The following is a 14,000-nucleotide window of genomic DNA, read 5'->3' as shown; positions in this document are numbered from 1 at the left end:
TCATTTTTACTAGCCCCAGGTGATCCTATACTCACCTGTAAATTTGGGTCACTTGTATTTTGTCTTTGTGATTGCACACCCTTTGTTTGCTTCATGGAAAAGCAAAGTGTGCGTGGAGACCAGCACCTCTCTCCAAGGAAGAAAGCAGGAAGCAGCTGCTGAGAACAACACAGGAGAAAAGAGATTTACCTGTAAAAATCATTTGAAAATGTCTTCAGTAGAGAAGGGATTTAATAATATAGTCTGACCACAGACCACAGAAAAATTATCAGCAAAATAGACTGTGGGATATGTTATTTTCATAGAACATGTGATTTTTCAAGCAGCCTCTCTATACAAGAGTTGTTTATTATTATATTAAATTTAAAAGCATAACTTCAGGTGATTTGTTTTGTTTGTTGGTTTTTTTTTTGTTGTTGTTTGTTTGTTTGTTTGTTTGTTTCTGAGATGGAAGTATGATATTTATCTAAATTGCAGCAATCAAATCTGTCCCTTGCTGTAGCCGGATGCTCTGAGAGATGGCAGTTCCCAAAAGTCTATGGAGAGGTATATTTTTTCTTTGTCTACTCAGACAGCATTTCCTCTTAGCCCTGTCATAGTGCTCTTCCCACCAGATGGTTTGCTAGTACCTATCCTAGGTAAGAAGGATTTAACCAGCTTGAATTAATCCTTACAGTTGTCATCAACAAAGTGCTAATGCACTGACACTGATCTAATCTGGTAGCATTTCTCTCCCTCCTGGCCCTGACCTGGCTTTTGGAAAGGGAGGGTGGAGAAATGCATGGTGTGAAGCTGAGAGAACAAAGGAACGCTGTGCTCCATTTCAACAAGGCTACTCGTAGCCAGCAGGCCGTGGTGGTAATGTCACCAGGTACAACCAGAGGGGAGATGCCAATGGCTGGGAAGGGGCTTTTCCTGTCATAGGAAAACTCAACAATTAAACTCATTATATGTGAGGCAGAAGCTAATACATATGTAAAAATTTGGTTTGTCATTTCTTAATGTACTCAGGCTATTTTGTGGTATCTGCTGTCTTAGCTTTACAAATTATATTTCCCTGACTTAATATATTCCCTTTTCAACTTCTAAAACTATAATCTTTAAGCAGCCTCAGCTGGTTCCTTTCCTACTAGAGACTGCATGCCCCACCGTACTGCTGGGATGATACACCTGCATATGCTCTCTGTGTGCATTAAGAATAGCTCCTGGAATCTGGGTCATCTCTGGAACTATGAAGCACACGTTCAATTTCCCATGGACTGTTTCACTACAGGACAGAATCCGGCTAAATAACTGACAGACACTTTTTCAGCTTCCACTGTCCCTTTGGGAAGACAGGGTTAGCAGGTTCTTTCAGTAAATACACCTGGTGGGCTTTCAAACATTGTAGGAGATGGTAATGTTTGTTGTTTCTTTATCAACAAAAGCTAATGTTTGTGGGGGAAAAAGGAAGGGCCACCAAAACAAGCATCTTTGCTACTGATGCAGCTCTTCTATGCTAAACTTTGCCTCCAAAAATCATTCACAAGTAAGAACTTAGTATCTGTAAATGTTTGCAGGATGAAGTGTTAAGATAAACATTTCCAGATGTTGAATGAGTAATTTCAAAAGAAAATATAAGCATTCTGTGTTATGGCTGGGGTCCTGTACAATCATTCACATTTCCAATGTTAACTTTTCCACCCATTTTTTATGTTGGTGGTGGCTCATTTGGTTTTCATTTCTTTCTTTATTTCCATCAGAGCTTTAAGGACTGCGGTCAAAATGTTTTTACAATACAAGTGTATATTTATTCTATTTTCCTGCAATGGTTAAAAAAAAATAGCAAAGGGATTTTCCTTCAGTTTTTCCAAAACACTGATCTTCAAGAAGCAATGTCATGCAGGGCTGCTGCACAGAAGCAAAACACATGAAAACATGCTATAACAGAAACTCCAAAAAGCCTGCAGTTGGTACGAACAAGTTCCAGTATTAAGCTTTAGCTTATATTTATATTTCTAGATGCATATGTTTTCCAGAGGCCTCTCCTATTGCTCTGCGTGTTTGTACACATTACATATTCCCTGTTCATTTTATGCTGTATTTCAGCAGGCTTGCTTTCCCTCCCTTCTGGAACGCCTTGGCTTTCACCCCTCACTAGTTTTACCAAAGAGAAAAGAAACGAACACTTTTTAATCAAACTTAGTGTGTTATGCTTCTTGAATTTATATATATAAATATATAGTAGAATTAATTTTAAGTATACTCTTGAATATTGATAATAGAACATAAAAAGGTAATGCAATTACAAGTAGGGTTGCTACGCTAGAACAGCCTCTATTATCCATTTTTTCACCACAGAGAAGTGTGCTGTACTCTTTTAGTCCAGACTGACTAAAAGTTTCTTCCTCCTGCTGCTTTGGTCTAGATAATTCTTGATGAGACTGAAAATGTTAAGGCAGAAAATTTTTAGGTCCAAAATTCTTTCTCTCTCACAAGTATAAAGTTTGCTTAGAGTTAGGAATTGGCTCTGCTATCTCACTTGTTCTTTCAAGAGCCTTTTGTTAGTGAGCATACTGTGTTTTCAAGGGTCCAAGCTGAGCAGAGCTTAGCTGTGGAGTTGGTTTCTGATGTAGGTCTCCCTAACGCAAAATGATTATTCACACAGTTGTGGTAAATCTCTGGTGTCAGCCTGAGAGATGCAAACTCATGAATTACAAACACTGTGCTTCTCTTTATATTTCCAATCCCTTTCCGCTAAAAATTGAAGGTGTACAACTAAAAATTAAAAACAACATAAGGTTTCTTTATGCTCTTCAATTTTTGAAACACCCAGCAATGGAGACATAAATGGCAGCTGCAGCACTGTTTCTTCTCACCTGAAGAAACCTGAAAACTTGTAGTTTGGCTCAAGTTTAAACATAATAAAAGCACAATGATGATGAATTTACCCTAAGTTTGGCAAGAGGATGTTCTTGGATGGAGTGACTACCAGAAATCCTAGTTCCAGTGACACTGCTTAGCACTGCAGCCCCATTGAGTAGTTAAACCCAATTCTGGCTCCATTGCCAGTTTTTGCATTCTGATCTGTCCAGGATCAACCAAACAGCAGATTTTCCCCAAAACTGCTTTTCCTTGTCTGCTTTGGCATGCAGCAATCTCTTTGCTCCTTCCGTCCCTGAGGGAAGTGTTTGCACCTGCACTGACTGGTAACAAGCGTACAGGAGATGTCAGCTTTCTGACAAAATGGTGCCCACCAGGCCATCCCTTGAGGTGTAGAGAGGCTGGGGCTGAGCGCAATATGGATGCCACAAAGGCAGATTAGCAGGGACAACACAGTGCTGCAGCCAGACCAAGGGGCCAAGTAGATTTGTGACTTAGTTTCAGATGGGATGGAATTGTCTTCTTCAGAGTGTCAGGTATGATGCTATATGTTGGTTCTAGGAGAAAAACAATGTTGATAGCACAAGCAGCAAAGGGCCCAATAAGCTGAGAGGGAACATAACTAGGCCAGCTGACTGAAATTGGCCAAAGGAATATTCTGTACCATATGACAACATGCAAAAGGAGTTTTTAAGGGGCGTGGGGATTCATTTGGCTCTCTTCCACTGCTCAGGGGACTAGCTAGGTATTGGTCAGGACAAAGGTATCCAGTACTTGAGGGAACTAGCTGTGGTAGAAATGATGTGTAGTATTAACTTGAATAATAATACCAACTCCCAAGACCTGATGACAAGGTTTGTGCACAACTGACGTGGTGGAGAGTTGTACAGAATGTACTACCACAGTATGCCAGCACCCTGGCTAGAATGAGCTGGAAAAATAACCAAAGGTGGATGAAGTGGTGAGCCTACTTTGACAACATGAAGATAGATTCTATTCCTCCATATGGGCTTGCGTCTTGGCTATGGAAGAACTGTTCCAGGAATTCCAGCAGTTCAAAGATGGTATGTCTTATTTCCCACCTGTACAAACCAATGTCTCACCTACTAGCCATAAGCATCTGCTCAAGAAAGAGGATATAGTGGGTACATATCAAGAGCAATAGGTGCTGGGATGTTCAAACATTGGGGCACACATTTAGCAAAAGCCACCTGGTTAATCAATACTCGGGGATTTACCACTTGAATTGGTCCTGCCCAATCAAACCTCCTATGTACTGTGGAAGAGGACAAAGCCCTGTTGGTAAGCATAAAGAACATGCTGGGTGTATAACAAAAGAAAAGATGACAGTGCCTTTAAATGGGATACAGACACTACAGAGCAATAACAGGTAATAAAGAAGGAAAATTATCTCATCCCTTCCAATGACTGGTGATAGCTGATGAGGAGTGCAATCTCTATCCAGAGAAATGCTATTCTCTCAGCTGCTAACACTTAAATGAGAGTGAGGAGGGGTGGATCCAGACTCCACCCCTTCTGGTCAGGCTGCTGCATTGCTTGCACCTGAGCTCCCTGGGTTAGCTATGCCTTCTCACCTGGTGCTCAAACATTTATTCAGATTGTAACTGGCGATTCTACTGTACTGGGAAAGAGAGTCTGGTCATTTCTACCTTAGGCAAAAGCAAGCCTGTTCACAGTATTGCTTTTGCTCAGGGACCTGGGTGCACGTGGTAGGCAATGCAGAAGAATGGGGATGTTTGTTGTGTACCTGAAGATAATTTGATGGAGAGTGACAATAGCCAATAATTTAAATTGCGTTTGTTAAATTGCTACGTAATATTGTGTGTCATCACTATTAAGGTTTTTGTATGCCTTGTTAACAGCATTACAGTAAGAACTACCAAGGTTAAAGAACAAACTCATGGAACCAGAACTAGCCTCTGCATGCAGTAACCTAGCACTGTGAATCATCCCTCCTCCATTAAAGGACTGTTAGGAGAGATGGAGTTTAAAGTTATGAACTAAATGAATACAATGGATAATTTAAAAGGATGGTCCACAGACAATGGAAATAATGTGTATAAATACATTTAAAAAAGAAAAAAGATAGGTGGTGATTAGGACGTATAGAAACTGCGGGACCTGAACACGATATAAATGATATAGAATAAGGGGTCAGTATTGTCTTAGTGTCAGCTGAGATGGAATTGTTTTTTTCGAGTGCCTGGTATGATGCTGTGTTTTGGTTCTAGGAGAAAACCAATGCTGATAACAAACCAATATTTACAGCTGTTGCTGAGGAGTGCTGCACAGAACCAAGGCCACTTGCAGCAAAGAGTCCAAGGAGCTGGGAGGGAACAGTGTGAGCTATGAGGACAGCTGACTTACACTGGCCAAAGGGATATTCCATGCCATATGACATCGTGAGGAAGGGATTCTGAAGGGGGTGGGAGTGCATGTCACTCAATTCCACTGCTCAGGGACTAGCTGGGCATTGGCTGGGAGGTGGTGAGCAATTGCTTGTGCATCGCTTGTTATATATGTTCATTTTCCTTTTCTCTATCTTAGAAAATAGTTTATAGGAGTCAGTGAATGACTGTGTGCTGCTTAGCCACCTGCTGGGTCAAACCACAGCACTTCGCCATTATGCAGACACTAAAGAGAAACAGATGAGGAAAGCAATATCCTCAGCTAGAAGGGACTGGAGCAATCATTACTGAAAGGCCATTCTGTATGCCGTGTGTGGAAACTGGGGACTGTGACCTCAAGGGAAATAGAGTAGCTTCACATTTTACGACTTTGTCTTTCAAATTTCCTTTTCAAATTCTTCCAATCTGATGAGAAAAGGCTTCTTTTATATTCTCTATCAGCACCATGAAGGCACCCACCATCACCCCCTCACCTCAGCAGGCCCAGGCCAGGAGCTACAGCATTGCAGGGCTCTATCCTGGCATCAGGCAGTGGAGAACAAGCTTTCTCTGGAGAAAGAAAATGTATTCCTGGTATGAAGACAGCTATGCAATGGATTCACAGAGTGATTTAAGTATATAAACACAGACATTTTGCTCAGATCTGCGGATCCTTGGAGGAAGGTGGGAGGAGGAGGCAACATGGCACATGAGTCTTCCAGGTTGTTTTCTTTCCCGGTATTTAATCCATCCTTTATGTTATGGGGTTATAGAACAGCCCAGCTCCAAAGCTTTTGGGGCTGGATCTATTCCCCTGTGGGCCAAAAGAATCCATTCTTCACATCCTACTTTCTCCTCTTGCTTGTCCGCATAACAGACATCTAAATGTAGTTGCTGGACTTATTCCTTATGGAAGATAGTACAGAAACATTTTCAGGATTTTATCCCTTGATTCTTTTAAAGAGCAGGAATTCATATTCAGTCCGCTGTGAGTTTTAGAATAAAGCAGATACATGTTAGGGTACCCTATCCACTCAGTCTTAATTAATAATGTCTTCCCTTTCTATTTCTGAGTGAGGTGTTGACTGCATGCCAGTGCACAGTCACCACACAGACAGAGCAAGATGACTGATGTCTCTTCTGCTGCCCTCAGTTTCCATGCTTTGTACTCCAAGTCTCTCATCAAATGCTTGTCTTTTCATGTGGACTGGTGGGTGCTGGTATGAACCTGACTGAAAAGGAGTGCATTTTTCCCTTTATTCAAATGAATGTTGGACCAGAAAATGAGACTCGCTTGGCATCAACAGCAGGGACAGCTGTACCTAATCTATGGTTTAATAACATTTCCAGATCTTAAGTTGTTCAACAGATAATAGTTACCTACTTCCTCTCATTTAATTACCCATAATGTCAATCACTGTCAGCTTGTTACTCCTGTGAAAATGCTTATGCAGACATAGTACTTCAATGAACAGAGACTGATCAGTAGCAAATAATCATAGTTTAGGTCATCACAAGAATTTGTCTTCCATCAAAGATGTTTTGTATCGTGCTGCAGAAAGCCTGGGCAAAAGCTTTATATGCTAAATGGCATATTACTGACTGATGCATGGTGATCTAACATTTGTGATTTCCCTGAGGTGCTGATGGAAATAGCACTCTACTTTAGGAAGATTACATTTTTATAGTAATGCTCAGTGTCTTTATATTGAATCTCTAACACTTTTCTCTGCTGTGCTTCAGAGGTTTAGATTTGCTTTGGTTACATATAGTTCATTTACTTGCAAATGCTAGTTATAATCATTATTGTTATCCCCTAAAGACTGTTAATTAAAAAATAAATCTATTCATTAACATTGCAGCATTATTTTGCATTATGTCAATGATTATCTCAATTATGTCAGTGATATCAGGGCAACACCTTGTATAAACCTGCATCCCACAGTTAACAGGATGGCGAGAGGTTCAACAATTATTTTACTCATATTCTTCCCTGAAGTTAAGCCCTGGCATGTGAACATGCTCATGTTAAATACCTGTATGGTTACAGATTTTATTAAAGGTAAGCATAGATGTATTATTATATATTAAACAAACATAGAGATCTGGCTAGAGCATGTAACAACTAATATCCTTGGTCTTGTTGTAACCTGTAATGATCACCATACTTTCCAACAGTCTGGTTTAATATTTGCTTTTATGAACAGTTTAAAAAGATTCAAAATAGAGAGGGAGGGAGTTCACCTGTAATAGTGGGTTTATGTTACCCAACACATTTTGTCATCTTCTGTGAAGATGGGGACAGAAGAGCATGCCTGCCATGTTGTACAGAAAGGAAAAGAGCTCTTAAAATGAATAAGATGTCCCCTTGTGCTGCTGCCTCCTCACTCAAGCAGTCTCTGACAGAGAGCAGAACAACTTCACAGAGCAGTTTGCTTCCCTGCAGGGGAAATAAAGATGAAACAACAAGAAGCTGAGGTACTTGTGCACTCAAAAGTCTGTCAAAGCCTGTTCTCTCAGTTGTCCCTCAAAAGAGGAAGATCTGGAAAAGATAAGAGGCAGTAGATATCTTCTCCATTAAAACTACCTATTGTGTCCTTCCATATTGATTTAACGACACCAGTAGAGAGGAAGCAGAAATTCTGCACTCTACTGGAGTGCATCTTTACCCTCTTTGTCTGAAAAATCCCCGTGCCTCGGGAACTGGAAGAGCTCCAGGGTACCACATACTTCTGTGCTCAAAACAGTCAGGAACTCAAGAAAGCTTCTTTGATTTAGACAGCTTACCAGAGCTCTGTCCTTCCTCTCCGCATATTGTTGAAATTGTCACACAATTTCAGTGCCTGTTGGGGTGGGCATTTTCCACCTGGAAAAGTAAAGTAGGTGCCACACAGCTCTGCACTAACAGCTTGCACAAAGGACTGGAGCTACCTGAAGACCTTTTTAGAGACCCCTGGCCAAAAAAATCAGTAATTTGAAATGCTCAGTTTATATCCCGCTGCAGGTAGTAGCAGAAAACTGCATATTTATTCTAGTGAAATGTGCTATAACTTAACCAAGTCAGATACTTTGTTTTGTCAACTTAATAAGAGGCTTTTATGTTCCTGGTTTTATTACAGAAATCTAGAGCTTTGCTTTCAAAGGAAATAGCTTTAGGCTGCATCACATGTTGTACCTCCATATGGTGATAGTTATAAAACCCTTCCCTTAGACATATCCAGGAAAACTCAAAGTTGCTGTCAAAGCTGACAACAGTCTGATTTATCTACTTAGTGCATGAACAGACTAAAATAGCCTTTTTCTCACTGAATGCTAACATGGTTCTTTTTCTACATAAAAGACATGGATTAAATCTATTGATAAAACTAGCACTACAATAGCTTCTACGGACTACTTAGTGACTTTTTTCCCTGTGGAAAATTCAGATGTACTTGGAGTACCTCTCATTCTAAATCTTTTTAAGAATTTATTTAGGAAAATAAAGAATTTTCAGTGCACTCCAACATTTTCTTATTTGACAAACATCTCCAAAAACAGACAAACTCAAGAATGCTAATTCACACATTTGAACCAAATCCATCAGCTACAGAAGTGAAGTTAGCATTCTATGTAGGCATAAATGTCAAACTAGTAGTATCTTGCCCAAACCAATTGCCAGTTTTGTTGACAGCAGTGATTTCTGGCTGGGATTTAAACTGGTGGCCAGTTTTCAGAAGCTGCTGTTTCCCAAATGCAAGGGAAGTATTTACATTACAAATTAATTATACACAGAGTGAAAGTATTCTGAAAACTTTATCACTGGGTAAATATCTTAAGCTAATTGTTAACACTAAATGCTAGAATATCAATTCTCAGCTTCTTTATACAGTTATAATTCAGTATGTTTTTCTTTTAAACACATTTTTAAATTGATTTTGCTTTGCTTCATTGTTCTTAACCAATTACTAGAGGAATTCACAGGATAGCTATTTACCATGACTTTCCAATAAAAAGATGACTCTCTTAAACCACGCAGTCCTAACAATCTGGTCTGGTAGCCCTATGTTGTAAGAAAAAATAAAGTAAGCTCACAAGATTATGAATGTTTAAGTTTACAAAGATGCAAAGCTAATTGTATGCTACCTTAATTCAAATACCCCATATGTCTTGCCTTAAAAAGCATTAGCTCTGCCACCATCAGCATAGAGATCTAGGAGGGAAGCTGATGGGAACTGCTGAATCACAGCCTGAACCTCCGATTGATCCCCTGAGCCAAGGTCTGGGTCAGCCATAGGAGCACAGGTGAAGGCAATTCAGCTGTGTGACCAGAGGGCTGCAGCCTGGCTACACTCCTCCTACATCCCATTGAAGGGCTGACTGCCCCTGAGGAAGGATCTCTGTCTGGAGATTGCTCCTTTTTGGAGGTTTCCACTGTGAGCCTAGATCCTCAGATATGAGTTATATTTCCTCTTTTTCACCATAATAATCTTTCCAACTATAACACCTGTAAAGTACCATCCTAACTGTGCTACTCTTCCAATTGTACAGTAGCAAATATTGAGATTTTATTTCCCTACTTTTTTTCTTCAGACAGAACCATGCGTCCATTTTTGTTTTTATAAAGTAGAGAAGCCTCCATCTTTCTCTGGTTCTTCCATATACAGAGGCTGTTTTGTAACATAACCTTGTCAAAACCTACTATGTTCTAAGCATGAAAAAAAAAGGTTGTAATAATAAGGCAGAAAATTTATTTTAGTAGAAAGATCAGGCAGGTTTATGTTACTTCATCAGTATGAGGTAGCTTCTGCTCAACTAAAACTGGGGCTATTTCTTCTGTGTCTCAAACTGTGTTCACAACTCTTGTTTGTCCTCAAAGCTAGCCCTTTGGCCTATCACAGTTCCCTTTCTTCACCACAGAATGCTACTGATAGTTACATACCCTTGTTTAAGCATAAGTGCTGAATGGTATGTACCACATAAGTGTGCTTGCTCCAGAATTCTCTAAGTTCCCCACTGCTCTATTAGTTATCACTGCCATTAAAAAAAACAATACGTATTTCAAAATAGGTCATTTTCAGACGAGTGCATCCAGAAAACAACACTTGCTCAGTACAGACGATGCTTCCTATTGATTTTGTTAACAGCTAATGTTTCTTACATCTTGAACTACAGTCTTTAAAATATTTGCTATTTGTTTTTATCTTCCCTTTTTTCTCCTTCTCCTGTGGTTCCATATGAGATCTGACTGTGTACTGCTAACTGTCTGAAATGTTCAGGATGTTATTTGGAACCGGACTGTTTTATGTGAAATTATTTTAATGGATTTTAAATGAGACGTTCTAACTGCACCTATTAAGTATGTTTATGTTGGCTTCACCTTTCAAGTGCCTCAGTGCATGAAATCTCATAAAAATTTACCATGCACATAATGTGAAGTGATACCTAATTTAGTTTATGCTATGATATTCTGGTCCAATTCCCATAGAAATAAGTGAAATAGAAATAAGATCAGATTAAGTAGCTCTCACAATTTTTAGCTTTTGCACTGAATAGCACACAATATGTATGAGGCAGACCAGCCTCATACACTCTCCCGAGTTTAGCTGTTTGGGTAACATTTCTCAGTGTCACAGCTCTGAATGTGAAGGCTCTGCTAGTGTGATGTTTTTATGGCTTTTGACATTTTTTCATTATCATATTGATTCCCAGGAAGTATTCACTTTGTGTGAAGGAGGTGTCTGTTTATTCTCAGGTTGTTTCTGACTCATGGTCCTTTCCCAGTTTAACTTTTATATCCAGGTTACAATCCTGGTTTCAAGCTTAAGCAGAACAAGCTAATTGCTATTAGACTTCATGCACATGTTTCTTAATTGCTGAGAGTATAATAACACATGGGAAGGCTGACAGAGATTGAATTTTGTTATCTGGCTGCAATTAACTCACATGGGCTGGGGCTGTAAACTTTATTTCCCATCATAGGACTTCTTTCTCTGTTCTTTGGTAGACAGCCTTGAAAGACACCAGTTATAATCTACAAGTACTACTAAAAATTCATAAATGTACTTTTGTAATGCTTAACTTTATTAATGATGGTATTAAGTACATGGAATGCTTTCTTAAGAAATGCCTGCAGCTTTCATGTTATTTCCTTGCACAGAGCCCTCCAAGGATTGGTGACAGTGTCAACATGAGTTTGTACAAAAGCAGCCTCCAGGGCCAAAATAAGACCTACTAAAGTTTGAAATTCTGCACTAACAGTTTTTATACTGATGAATGTATCACTTCATTTTTAGTATAGGTTATAAAGCACTGTAATTAAGAATTTGCAAATGTTCTCAATTCTCTTCTGTTTTAAGGGAAAGCTGTCACCATTCCCGAGTCTCATCCCTGCAAAAATTTCTGATTTTGTTTCCTTCCATTTGCCAGGCAATTCTCCTGTCTTCTTTGCTGCAGCTGCAGGAACCAAGTTGGTTGCCTTTGGCTTCCATGCAGACATAAATCAGATAAAATGACCAGCAAGAGAATGAACAGGATCAGAGAACACCAAGAAAATCTGTGCGTCCAGTCCCCTCTGATCTCTGCTGTCACCTCTCTAACCAGTGCAATGCCAAATCTGCTGAGCTTTTCCTGCTTTAGGAACTGACATACTTGGGTGTCTGGCAACACTGGGCCCAATTGTTATAGGTCACCTGTGATCAAATCACCAGATAAATAATCACTGAGGCATTTTTGAGGAATAAAATAATAGCTTTCTTGTTAGTGGAAATGTATTGCAAAACAATGTTCCCTGCTGGTTGGACTTTCAAAGTAAGGCCACAATTTTAGCATCTAAGGTTGGTTTTCCTTAACAATAAATCCTTTATATCAGTTGTTCGGAAGCATTTGAAATGAAAATTTTCAGATGCTTTTGAAAATACCATCAGGCATCTGTATTTTTCACGTGCTAAGCAGCAGCCTTTTCTGCTGGAAGCGACACAGGGATTATCTCTTTGCCCCAGCATCTTTTGATGAGGAGATATAGGAAACAGTGGGGCTTTTCTACCTTGTTGAACATTTGGGCAGAATTTATGTTTACTCAGACAGGTATTGGGCCATGACTGGGTGCTGTGGTTAGAAAAACAGTGGGAGGATTAGAGAGACACATACACAGAGACCAGGTCACACAGATGTACTCTACAGCCAGCCTGGGAAGTATAATGTGAGGTGGGAGCATTTGTACTGTGAGTGAAACTGGTTTTTTTTTTCCACTTTACAAAACAGACAGAAAAGGACACAGCAGTGCATGTTCACAGGTGAGCAGATGTGAATCAGGGATTTTCTGTATCCACGGGATGACAGGCCAGCTGAGAAGGTGAATGAATGTGGTAGAACAGCAATCTGCGTAATGGGGAGTCAGCCTGTACCAGGCTGAGGTGTGCAGGCATCACACTGAGAAAAGATGCTTCAGATCTGTTCCCTGCAGACTCTCCATCTTGCTGTTTCCAGATCGCAAACCAAGGGGCTTGGCCACTTTCCTGTAGTCAGTCTTGATCAAAGACTCACATTACTTGTAAATCACGTGAAGAAATTACCTGATTACCTACCTTGCAGCTCTCTCCAGTTTGAGCTGAAAAATTTCTGTTTGAAAATGTCTAGGTGACAGCTGCATTTCTGGGGATACAAAGATCTTTGTAAATCTGACTGTTAACAACTTGCCAGTGAGCACCTTACTATCAGCGAGCAAACTGCAGAGCATCAGCTCTGCAGCCTGGTGACAGTGGCTTTCTTTTCAAAGACTTGAGAATTAATGAAATTTCAGAGTGGGTCTGACTGATATGAATAAAAACAACTAAATAAATGCATCAGAAGCAATTTCACATCCGCTCCATTCCATACTGAGGTTTTTTTGGGGGGAAAAAGAACAGATATTTGTAATTACTACAGTAGGGAAAACGAAAAATAAAAAAAATATTTAAAATCCATTTTAGATTTTGAATATAAAAGTCCAAATTTCTTATGGTCTACGGTGGCTGAAAACTCCCAGTGCATCATATTTCTTTCTTTTCTTTCTTTGAAACCCCTCCTCACGAGTTCCAAGCCCTATCCTGTTTTTGCTTGATAGAAAATTTTACCATGGGGAAAAAAAAAAGAAGCTGAGTTAGGCAAAGGACACCACTTTATTTTACTTGGCCTTTGCATAGACCTGTGTATTTGTTTACGATTTGCAAGGTTTCTGCTTTCATCCAGGCAGAAAATGGTTGCTAAGCAGCAGCACTGCTTTTGAAATGCTGATCCAGGCCCTGATCCTGCACCAACTCGAATGTGTGGTTATATAGCATGGTGCCAAGGAATGGGAAGAAGTCAGCTTATGTGTACCTCCCGCCTACACACTAATTTATTTCTCAGCCAAACTCACATAGGTGTGTACATGTGAATATTTATGTGCCCAGAGTGAGAAGAAGAAATGCTGTCTGTCTTATAGGTAATTCTGGGTGCGTTGGAATAATTTGACCTAAAATCTAGTATCTGTCCTATGGAATGGATTGCCTGCAATTGTTGTGGAATGAAACAGATCCACTGATTTTTACATTCAAACTATCCACCACAAAAGCTTTGCATGAGCAGTTTTTTTGTTTTTTCTGCAGGCTTCTTGCCAGACTTCAAACAAAACTGAATACCTTTGAAACAAACTGGAAATGTTCGTAACGTATATGACAACTATCCAGCAATGCATCAGCAATTCCTGCATTGCCACGTTGCTGCCATTTATTT

The sequence above is a fragment of the Phasianus colchicus genome, chromosome 9 (genome assembly GCF_987193195.1).
Source record: "Phasianus colchicus chromosome 9, bPhaCol1.hap1.1, whole genome shotgun sequence".
NCBI classification, from domain to species: Eukaryota; Metazoa; Chordata; class Aves; order Galliformes; family Phasianidae; genus Phasianus; species Phasianus colchicus.
Note: the sequence above shows the minus strand (reverse complement) of the source record.